Consider the following 11,284-nt stretch of genomic DNA (forward strand, 5'->3'; position numbering starts at 1 on the left):
GTGTGACTAGACAAAAGTCCAATAGCCACGTTTAGGATGCCACTAGGTACACTGAGTGTTTGCTAGTATAATGGCTTAGTTATAATGAGTTGGAGTGTGCAATGCAGGCAGACGTGCTGCAAATATCTTTGCACTAGTGGGACTATAGCAAAGTCCAATAGCCACGTTTAGGATGCCACTAGGTACACTGAGTGTTTGCTAGTATAATGGCTTAGTTATAATGAGTTGGAGTGTGCAATGCAGGCAGAGGTGCAGCAAATGTCTTTGCACTAGTGTGACTAGACAAAAGTACAATAGCCACGTTTAGGATGCCACTAGGTACACTGAGTGTTTGCTAGTATAATGGCTTAGTTATAATGAGTTGGAGTGTGCAGAGGAGAGGAGGGTACAGTGCCAGGATTGTGGGGCTCTGGGTAGAGGAAAGGAAGCCTGCCTTTCTATTCCCTCCTAATGGGGAAATGCAGCGACAAAATCCCTGACCTTGGCTACACAGACGCTGTCTCTGTTTTCAGGACCTGTCACCTATGGCTCTGACCCTGCCGGTTTGAGCCCTTAAAAGGACTGATGGAAAGTGCTATCCCTAAGCTGTCCAGCGCTGTGGATGGAGCGCATACAGCTGTATCAGCGATAGGACAAAGGACGGAGCTGCGACAGTGATGTCTGACACCAAGGACGCAGAAGGCAGATAATGGCGTGCTGGAGGAAAATGTCCGGTTTTATAATGCAGGGACATGTGACATGGACATCCTATCACACATGCCGTTGCTTCTCTGGCTAAAAGTCCACTTAGCTGTGTGTGTGTCTGGGATTGGCTGACATAATGGCCCTCCCCACTACACGCGCGCGCTTAGGGAAGGAAGACAAGGAAAAAAAAAAAAATTGCGATCGACATTATACAAACAGGAGTGATCTGAAGGCGCTGTTCACGCACACTATACACTGAAATGTCATAATAGTGTGAGTCACAGAGTGACTTACACTATTACAGCGGAAAGCCAGCTAGGAATTAGCTGTTTTTTTGCTGCTAGAACCGTTCTCGAACGTTTCTAGAACTATCGAGCTTTTGCTAAAAGCTCGAGTTCTAGTTCAATCTAGAACAGGCCCCAAAATCACTCGAGCCTAGAACTGGAGAACCTCGAACCTCGAACCGCGCTCAACTCTAGTAAAGACAAAACCCAAAGAATGCAATTGCATGTTTTTTTATTTCATCTCAATTTTTTTAATACTGTTTTCCAAAATGTGTCATTCAAAAGTACAACTCTTCCTGCAAAAAAGAAACCGCTGTGTTGACGGAAAAGTAAAAAAAAAAAGTTATGCATTTCAGAAGGTGAGGTGAGGTACAAATGAACGCGCCAAAATGGAAATGTTAGGAAGGGGTTAATCCAAGGGTTGGGAACCTATGGCTCGCGAGCCAGATGTGGCTCTTTAAATGGCTGCATCTGGCTTGCAGACAAATGTTTAATAAAAAAAATACCGTATTTTCCAGTTTGTAAGATACACTTTTTTCCCCCAAAACTGGGGGAAAAATTGGGGTGCGTCTTCCAAACCGCATATGGCTTACCAGGGCGGCAGTGGGGCGCAGTGTCGGCGATACTGCAGGCTTGTGGGGTATCATGGCGGCGGGCACCAGTGATTGTCTCCTGTTTTGAATCTCCCGCAGTTGACGAGATTGCCTTAAAAAAATGGCCCCGGAGACGGTACATATGGAGATAGGACTTCATGGCCATTTTCTTGAAGTCCATCGCGTTGATCTGCGCACGCGCCATGGCCATTTTATTGAAGTTGATCACGTCAACTGCGGGAGATTCAAAGCAGCCCGTCGGCAGATCAATGGCGCCCGCCACTGTGACACCCCACTAGCCTGCAGCCGACCTATCGCACACTGACGCTCTTAAGCCACGACACCCCTCCTCCGTGCCCGCAGCATCGACTACCCTGCCTCCTGGGACCTTCTGAGCCGCTCCACCACCGCCGCTCCCCCCTGGTGAGTGTGGCTCTCACGGAATTACATTTTAAAATATGTGGCGTTCATGGCTCTCTCAACCAAAAGGTTCCCAACCCCTGGTTTAAACTATTGTGCATGGCCCCATAAAACAGTTGCACAATTAAATTGTGTTTCTTATATTAGATCTTTTTACCTGACAAGCCTATGTCAGCGCCAGCAGTAAATAAGGCTTTGCACGTAGAAGAATCCGTTGTGTCATTTTATAGTTAGAGGAAAAAGAAGATTTTTTTAACTGCCTTTAGGTCTGTGGATAAGAATAAAGTCTGAAATGATGAAGGTAATAATATTTGACAGTAATTTTTTTGTAGTAACAGAGTTAGTCTTATTACTTATCTCAGAAAGCAGAATATTTTCTATGACTATTGTTAAATTTAACAAAGCATAAAGTACTCGTAAAAACATTATTTCAATAAAAAGAGTGCCGCTCTTCTAATTCCATTTTATTTGGTGTGATTAATACACAACGCAATGAAAACAAAAATGGAGCAAACATAACAGAGCAGTAAGCTGCCTATAAAGTTTGTAAAACACATAAAAGGCAAAAGCAGAGCAAAACAACAAAAAACATCTTGGCATTATAGCTTATTTGGGTTCTTGAAAACACAATTATAGCAGCGGGAATAGCGGGATGACATCTAGAATTCCCACTGAACAGATTGATCAGTTCACACGGTATGAATCAGACGGAGATATTACCTTTCAAAAGATCGTTCAAGGTATTGATTCAGATGTCTACAAGTAAAACTATTAATTATATCCTCTAAGTTATGAAATTCAGAAGTCTAAAGTGATTCCTAAGTGTGAATATTTACTGTGCAAAGAGTCTTATAAATCTATTAGAGGAATGTATTTCCAAAGTGGTTCAAAAAAATAATTGGGCTTTGTAAGACGGTAAAATTGGTAGCATTTGCTTTTTTTTTCTTTTCGGCACATAATAACATATAAGATATGACTGTATGGAGATGGGACTTTTTTTATTACGTTAATGTTATTTTATTAACGTTAGATTTCCTTCGGTATTTGAAGAAAAGGGTGGAAAACCCATTTAAGGCCTGGTTTTGGCTTTCAATGTCTGGGGTAAAAAAACCTCACCAAATATGCAACGTTTGCATGTGGTGGGTTCACATGTCCTGTAGTTATCAGTTATAACGATACAGATCCTGTCTGCTGAGCTGTGCGTTCCTGTCTGCTGAGCTGTGCGCTCCTGTCTACTGAGCTGTGCGCTCCTGTCTGCTGAGCTGTGCGCTCCTGTCTGCTGAGCTGTGCGCTCCTGTCTGCTGAGCTGTGCGCTACTGTCTACTGAGCTGTGCGCTCCTGTCTGCTGAGCTGTGCGCTCCTGTCTGCTGAGCTGTGCGCTCCTGTCTGCTGAGCTGTGAGCTCCTGTCTGCTGAGCTGTGAGCTCCTGTCTACTGAGCTGTGCGCTACTGTCTACTGAGCTGTGCGCTCCTGTCTGCTGAGCTGTGCGCTCCTGTCTGCTGAGCTGTGAGCTCCTGTCTGCTGAGCTGTGCGCTCCTGTCTGCTGAGCTGTGCGCTCCTGTCTGCTGAGCTGTGCGCTCCTGTCTGCTGATTTGTGCGCTCCTGTCTGCTGAGCTGTGCGCTCCTGTCTGCTGAGCTGTGCGCTCCTGTCTGCTGAGCTGTGAGCTCCTGTCTGCTGAGCTGTGAGCTCCTGTCTACTGAGCTGTGAGCTCCTGTCTACTGAGCTGTGCGCTCCTGTCTGCTGAGCTGTGCGCTCCTGTCTGCTGAGCTGTGCGCTCCTGTCTGCTGAGCTGTGTATTCCTGTCTGCTGAGTTGTGCGCTCCTGTCTACTGAGCTGTGCATTCCTGTCTGCTGAGTTGTGCGCTCCCGTCTGCTGAGTTGTGCGCTCCCGTCTGCTGAGTTGTGCGTAACTGTCTGCTGAGTTGTGTGTTCCTGTCTGCTGAGTTGTGCGCTCCTGTCTGCTGAGCTGTGCATTCCTGTCTGCTGAGTTGTGCGCTCCCGTCTGCTGAGTTGTGCGCTCCCGTCTGCTGAGTTGTGCGTAACTGTCTGCTGAGTTGTGTGTTCCTGTCTGCTGAGTTGTGCGCTCCTGTCTGCTGAGCTGTGCGCTCCTGTCTGCTGAGCTGTGCGCTCCTGTCTGCTGAGCTGTGCGCTCCTGTCTGCTGAGCTGTGCGCTCCTGTCTGCTGAGCTGTGAGCTCCTGTCTGCTGAGCTGTGAGCTCCTGTCTACTGAGCTGTGCGCTACTGTCTACTGAGCTGTGCGCTCCTGTCTGCTGAGCTGTGCGCTCCTGTCTGCTGAGCTGTGCGCTCCTGTCTGCTGAGCTGTGCATTCCTGTCTGCTGAGTTGTGCGCTCCTGTCTACTGAGCTGTGCATTCCTGTCTGCTGAGTTGTGCGCTCCCGTCTGCTGAGTTGTGCGCTCCCGTCTGCTGAGTTGTGCGTAACTGTCTGCTGAGTTGTGTGTTCCTGTCTGCTCAGTTGTGCGCTCCTGTCTGCTGAGCTTTGCGCTCCTGTCTGCTGAGATTTGCGCTCCTGCCTGCTGAGATGTGCGCTCCTGTCTGTTGAGCTGTGAATGAGCATTAATGGTTCAGTTGTCCATAGACTTCCATGTTAAAAAACAGATCAGAAATCAGTTTCCTAACGCATTTGTTCTAACGGATGACTACAGGACATGTAAACTTACACTTAAGGGTACTTTACACGCTGCGATATCGGTAACGATATATATCGTCGGGGTCACGTTGTTAGTGACACCCATCCGGCGCCGTTACCGACATCGCAGCGTGTGACACCAATGAGCGACGATCAACGAGCACAAAAACGTGAAAAAACGTTGCTCATTGACACGTCGCTCATTTCCTTAATGTCGTTGCTGCTGCAGGTACGATGTTGTTCGTCGTTCCTGCGGCAGCACACATCGCTATGTGTGACACCGCAGGAGCGACGAACATCTCCTTACCTACGTCCACCCGCAATGCGGAAGGAAGGAGGTGGGCAGGATGTTACATCCCGCTCATTTCCGCCCCTCCGCTTCTATTGGACGCCTGCCGTGTGACATCGCTGTGACGCCGCACGAACCACCCCCTTAGAAAGGAGGCGGATCGCCGGCCAGAGCGATGTCACAGGGCAGGTAAGTCCATGTGACGGGGACTAACGAGGTTGTGCGCCAAGTGCAGCGATTTGCCTGTGTCGCTCAACCGACGGGGGCGGGTACGCTCACTTGCGATCTCGCTAGTGAGATCGCAGTGTGTAAAGTACCCTTTAGTTGGTTAAGTCCAGAATTTGTAAGGAAACTAATTTTCTTGCAGTTTGTGCACAGGATATCTCAGTCTGGCTATTTGTAAACAAATAAGGATGAGCAGATCAGGCAAAATTAAAATTTGTCTGTTGGCTCGGTTTGTCAAGAGAAATTTGATTTACAGAGACGTTATTCCCTAATAATGTAATATCCCTGAAGCCGCTCAAGATTTCAGAGCATAATAACCATAACATGTAAAAAAAAATTCTTAGAGCTCAGGGCTATGGCCCCTCTGCTACTCAACCCCAAATGTCCAATCCTTGATGCATCTTTTTGATAGGCTGAGGCTTCCGCGTTTGCTAGGCCTAGGAGGGCCTAAAAAGGTTGCGGTCCATGCCGTGAGCCTTAGCCTAGTAACCAAGGTCCTGAGTATTACAGTGCCATTGATACCGATCCAAAGATGTGATGAGGACCGGACAGTTGGAGGTGAGTTGAAGAAGGGCAGTGGAGGTGAGTATATGTTTTTTTTTTATTCTACTTTTTTCACATTTTGATAGCTTTTTATGGTTCAAAAAATGGCAGCCAGTGGCCACCATCTTGCTGAATCCCGTGTGGAAGTGAATTACAACAAGCCCTCTGCATTTTGACAAATGTGGATATTTGTAAAATTTGATTAGGATTCGGTTCCATTAAAATGTATGCGCTCATCTCTAGAAGCAAAACATATAGTAATTCAACTTTGCACGAAGACAAAAACACTTCACAATAATTTCATTACCATGATTAGTTATATTTGTACACAACAGCAAATTTCTCTCTATCCCTAGGTGAACAATATGTTATGTACATTGATTAAATATTGTAGAAAATTAATGAGATTCTGTACTCATATAAACAAGAAACAAGCAAATAGGAGAAAGCTCTCAAGGTATTTTTAGTCAGTATAAAGCTATTGTGAATTTGTATTTGGAACAACAGATAAAAGGCATCTGTAATTTCTCTAATTAAAAATACAGATTCCTAATTCTTATTAGGCTCCTGTTATTTTCTTGCTGACAATAAAGCTTTCCACAGTGACAATATGAAGTCTTAAAATAGACTAAATATGGGGACATTATTATTGGGGACTCTATGGCGTATAAAGAATAGCTAAACTTTGCATATTTGTGAAGCACTAATTGTCTTGAGACCCTGGCTGATCACTCAATAGATCCTGGGATAGTATGCAGCTCAACAGACAGGAGCGCACAGCTTGGCAGACAGTAGTGCACAGCTCACCAGACAGGAGCGCACAGCTCGACAGACATAAATGCACAACTCGGCCGGCAGGAGCGCACAGCTTGGCGGACAGGAGCTCACAGCTCGGCAGACAGGAGCTCACAGCTCGGCAGACAGGAGCGCACAGCTCGGCAGACCGGAGCGCACAGCTCGGCAGACATAAGCGCACAACTCGAGAGACAGGAGCGCACAGCTCGGAGCGCACAGCTCGGCAGACCGGAGCGCACAGCTCGGCAGACCGGAGCGCACAGCTCGGCAGACCGGAGAGCAGAGCACGCAGACCGGAGAGCACAGCACGGCAGACCGTAGCGCACAGCTCGGCAGACCGGAGAGCACAGCACGGCAGACCGGAGAGCACAGCTCGGCAGACCGTAGCGCACAGCTCGGCAGACCGTAGCGCACAGCTCGGCAGACCGTAGCGCACAGCTCAGCACACAGCTCAGCAAAGGGGCACACATATTTTGGATAGGAGATAGCTTTCAAACTTGAGAACACAGGACAATCACTAGACACTGGTTACCGATTTGGTCTGGTGCTGCCCCATGTTTTATTGCTCAATTTAAACGATGAATCTATTAACTGGTTTACAAAAACTTTTATTATAAAAAAATTATGAGATAAACCAGGAATTAGAGATGTGCAAATTGATTTACAGGACCCTGGTTTAGCAGCCAGGTCAGAAGTCATCTATGGCAACTGCATGTGAGCCTTGTGAACTAGCTCCAATCCGTCGGCATCCCCAACTGCTCCTTTGATTAGCCAGCCTGGAGTGATGTCATCATTATGGACCAAATATTTAATAGAGTCTTGCACTAACAAGGAATTGAATGTTTGGTGGCTCAGTGATCATCACTCTTGCTCCGTTGAATTCCTGGAGGTCATAGGAAGGACAAAATCTGCAAGGAAGCTTGTATGTCCTCCCCACCTATGCATAGATTTCCACCATTTACTCTAGTTTTCTCCCATACTCCAAAGAAAAACTGAAAGAGAGTTTAGATTGTGAGCCTCAGTGGGGACAGGGATAATGATGTGCTACTGAATATGATGGTGCAATAGTAAGGTCCCGTGTTTCTGCCATGCACCGGGGCCTTCACTTTCTAGAAGGACCCATTTCTTTCTTACCCTATCATCCAGCCCCTTGCATTGTGGACTAGTCGCAACACAACTATCGCTTACCCTACAGTTTAGTAACTACATATATACTCCTATACATTATAAATTATCACATAAAATCTTGCTGTACATTACATTACAATCCAGCTCTTCAAGTTGAGGTAGTTTTATTTATAGAAAAATAACAATTTGCATGATAGAAAAGTTTAAAAAAACTCAGGTGAGCTGGGAAAGAATCTTTTTTGCTTCTATAACACATTACAATATATCACATTATCACAGTTCACATAAAACAATATGTACAAAAGGCGCAGAACACAATTCACATTATGCTACATTACAATAAAATAATGCTATTGATGTCTTCGAGGGAAGGAATGTGTGACAGCTCCAAGTCCTACACTATAATAGTGCAAAGTATAATAAAAATAGTATTGTAAGGAAACTGAATATCTTGGCTATCATTAGGCCTCTCAACAGGACAATGATCCCAAGCTTTTTATTGGAAGAAGGCTTGAAAGATTTTGGAGTGTCTATCACAATAACATAGAAAATATTTGGTGGAATTTTACTGGGAACCAGTCATGAACAAATTAGGATAGTTTGCAGGTTAATAGCGTTCTGATGCCATGCAATTGCATGGAAGTCTTTATTCCTGGCAGCCATGACCATTCAGCCATAGTCAGTGCTATGATGTAATTCTGAGACAGCTGTCAGTCAGTGCAGGGCACGTTACACTATGCACAGAGCAGTGATTGAAACTCCGCCGGATGCAACTCTAAGCCCGAGGCTGCTGGGAGGATTAAAGATCATTTCACCCTGGCAGCAGGGCTCCAAGTGCAGCAGCTGCACCATGTCAGAACCCTATTGACTCTATTTTTACATGAAAGGTTTCCTTTAAGTAGGAGGAGGTTGGAATCTAAGGATATTAGAATATGCAAATTAGGAAAAGACTGAAATTCTGCCAGATGCTGATGTCTGGCTGAGCATTGGGTTTGTAAAACAACCAAATGACAATCTAATACATGCTAAAGATGACTGTAATGAAAGTATTGAATAAATTCTGAGACTGCAGTGGTCTATTGTCATTTTTTGATTGATTTATTGAAAACAGCAGAAAGTTTGTAAAGTTTGCTAAATTGTAATGATGGATAACGATCAATACCACGACACTCTACAGTAGTATAAATGTGGTGAGCTGTTGCATTACGTTAATAGCCTATTGCATCATCTAAAAATTTAACAACTGTTAAGCCTGCTTTACACCTTTCAATTTCTCATGTGATTGTACCCGCCCCCATCGTTTGTGCGGCACGGGTAATTTGTTGCCCGTGTCGCACAAAGTCGTAAACCCCCATCACACGTACCCACCTTCCAAATGACCTCGCTGTGGGCGGTGAACATCCACTTCCTGAAGGGGGAGTGACATTCGGCGTCACAGCGACGTCACACAACGGCCGGCCAATAGAAGCGAAGGGGTGGAGAGGAGATGAGCGAGACGTAAACATCCCGCCCACCTCCTTCCTTCCGCATTGCCGGCGGGACGCAGGTAAGCTGCAGTTCATCGTTCCTGGGGTGTCACACGGAGTGATGTGTGCTGCCTCGGGAACAATGAACAACAGGACGTGCGATTTTTAGAAAATGAGCGACGTGTCAGCAATGAACGAGAAGGTGAGTATTTCCGCTCGTTCACAGCTGTCACACGCTACGATATCACTAACGATGCCAGATGTGCGTCACTTACGACGTGACCCCGCCGACATCTCATTAGATATATCGTAGCGTGTAAAGCCCACTTTACATACTTGTATTTCTTATGAAACAACAAATCCAGATCATATTTGCTTAGAACTCTCCTGCTCCTCTTTTACTCCTTGCACAAATGTATAAATTGGCAATTGGGAGTTTCCATTTAATGTCTTTATATAGCACTAACAGTTGTCAATTTATTCATTACATTCTAGAAGAAATAACAAAGGAATTGCACAACAAAGCGTTCCAAGAAAGATGCTCCTGAAATGTTAGACTATGTAAAAAGACAAATAGTTATTGAAATAGACTTATGAGTGTAGATAGGAAAAAAAAACAAATTATGGTTAAAAAAAAATTCGACTTTGAATTTTGTATTCATTTTATTTATAACTCATAGATATGATAGGAAAAAATATATATATATTTTCTGTTGACTTTTTCTGGGGAGTTGTGTTCATAAAGCCGAATGTTGCAGTACATTGTATAATGTATGTACTCAGCTCAAGACACTTACATTTTGTTATAATGTGTATTACTTCTCCTTTAATTTTTACATTTTCGCCTAAATCTTTTATACTTTTTCCAGCGATGAAAAATGATTATACTTTTTATATGCTGCAGAAAAAAACCCTTCATCTCACACTTAATATTTGAAATTACATTATAATTTTTCCTATCCTTTGATACTTGCTAATTTTAATGATTAACTGAAGAACAGTTACATTTTACTTTTGAACATTACTGTCATTGTGGAATTAATGTGTGTGACACATGGGCTCTAAGACGCCCTAATGACAAGAACTTTTCAAACTACGCAAAAATACTACTCAAGCAGAAATCTGTCCAAAACAGAGACTGGATAATGGTATATTGGTAATACTGTACAACATAGTCGTATTAGTCAAAAACATAGTCAATCACTCACCTTTGTATACTTACCAACCTCAAGAGCTTACTAATTATGTTCTTTCCCATTTGTATACTTTTTTTTTCAATGTTGAAACCAATTTGTAGAACTGTCATGTAAAAATCTGAACTTTGGCAAAAGCAGGCGCATCTCAATAAATTAAAATATCATCAAAAAGTTAATTTATTTCAGTAATTCAATACAAAAAGGGAAATCGATACAATATATAGTCATTACACACAGAGGAATCCATTCCTATATATTATATAGGGTCATTACAAACAGAGTGATCTATTTCAAGTGTCTATGTTAATGTTGCTAATTATGGCTTACAGCCAATGAAAACCCACAATTCATTATCTCAGAAAATTAGAATATTATATAAGAGCAACTGAAAAAAATGATTTTACACTCAGAAATGTTGGCGCCTACTGAAAAGTCTGTACAGTAAATGCCTCAATACTTGGTCGGAGCTCCTTTTGCATGAATTATTGCATCAATGCGGCGTGGCATGAAGGCGATCAACCTGTGGCACTGCTGAGGTGTTATGGAAGTCCAGGTTGCTTTGATAGCCTTCAGCTTGTCTGCATTGTTGGGTCTGGTGTCTCTCATCTTCCTCTTTACAATACCTCATGGATTCTCTATGGCATTAAGGTCAGGTGATTTTGTTGGCCATTCAAGCACAGAGATACTGTGGTTATTAAACCAGGTATTGGTACTTTTGGCAGTGTGGGCAGGTGCCAAGTCCTGCTGGAAAACTAAATTTCCATCTCCAAAAAGCTTGTCGGCAGAGGGAAGCATGAAGTGTTCTAAAATTTCCTGGTAGACTGCTGCACTGACTTTGGTCTTCATAAAACACGGTGGACCTACACCAGCAGATGACATGGCTCCCCAAACCATCACTGATTGTGGAAACTTCACACTAGACCTCAAGTAGCTTGGATTGTGGCCACTCCTCTCTTCCTCCAGTATCTGGGATTTTGATTTCCAAATGAAATGCAAGATTAACTTTCATCTAAAA

This window comes from Anomaloglossus baeobatrachus, chromosome 3 (assembly GCF_048569485.1).
Source record: "Anomaloglossus baeobatrachus isolate aAnoBae1 chromosome 3, aAnoBae1.hap1, whole genome shotgun sequence".
Lineage (NCBI taxonomy): Eukaryota > Metazoa > Chordata > Amphibia > Anura > Aromobatidae > Anomaloglossus > Anomaloglossus baeobatrachus.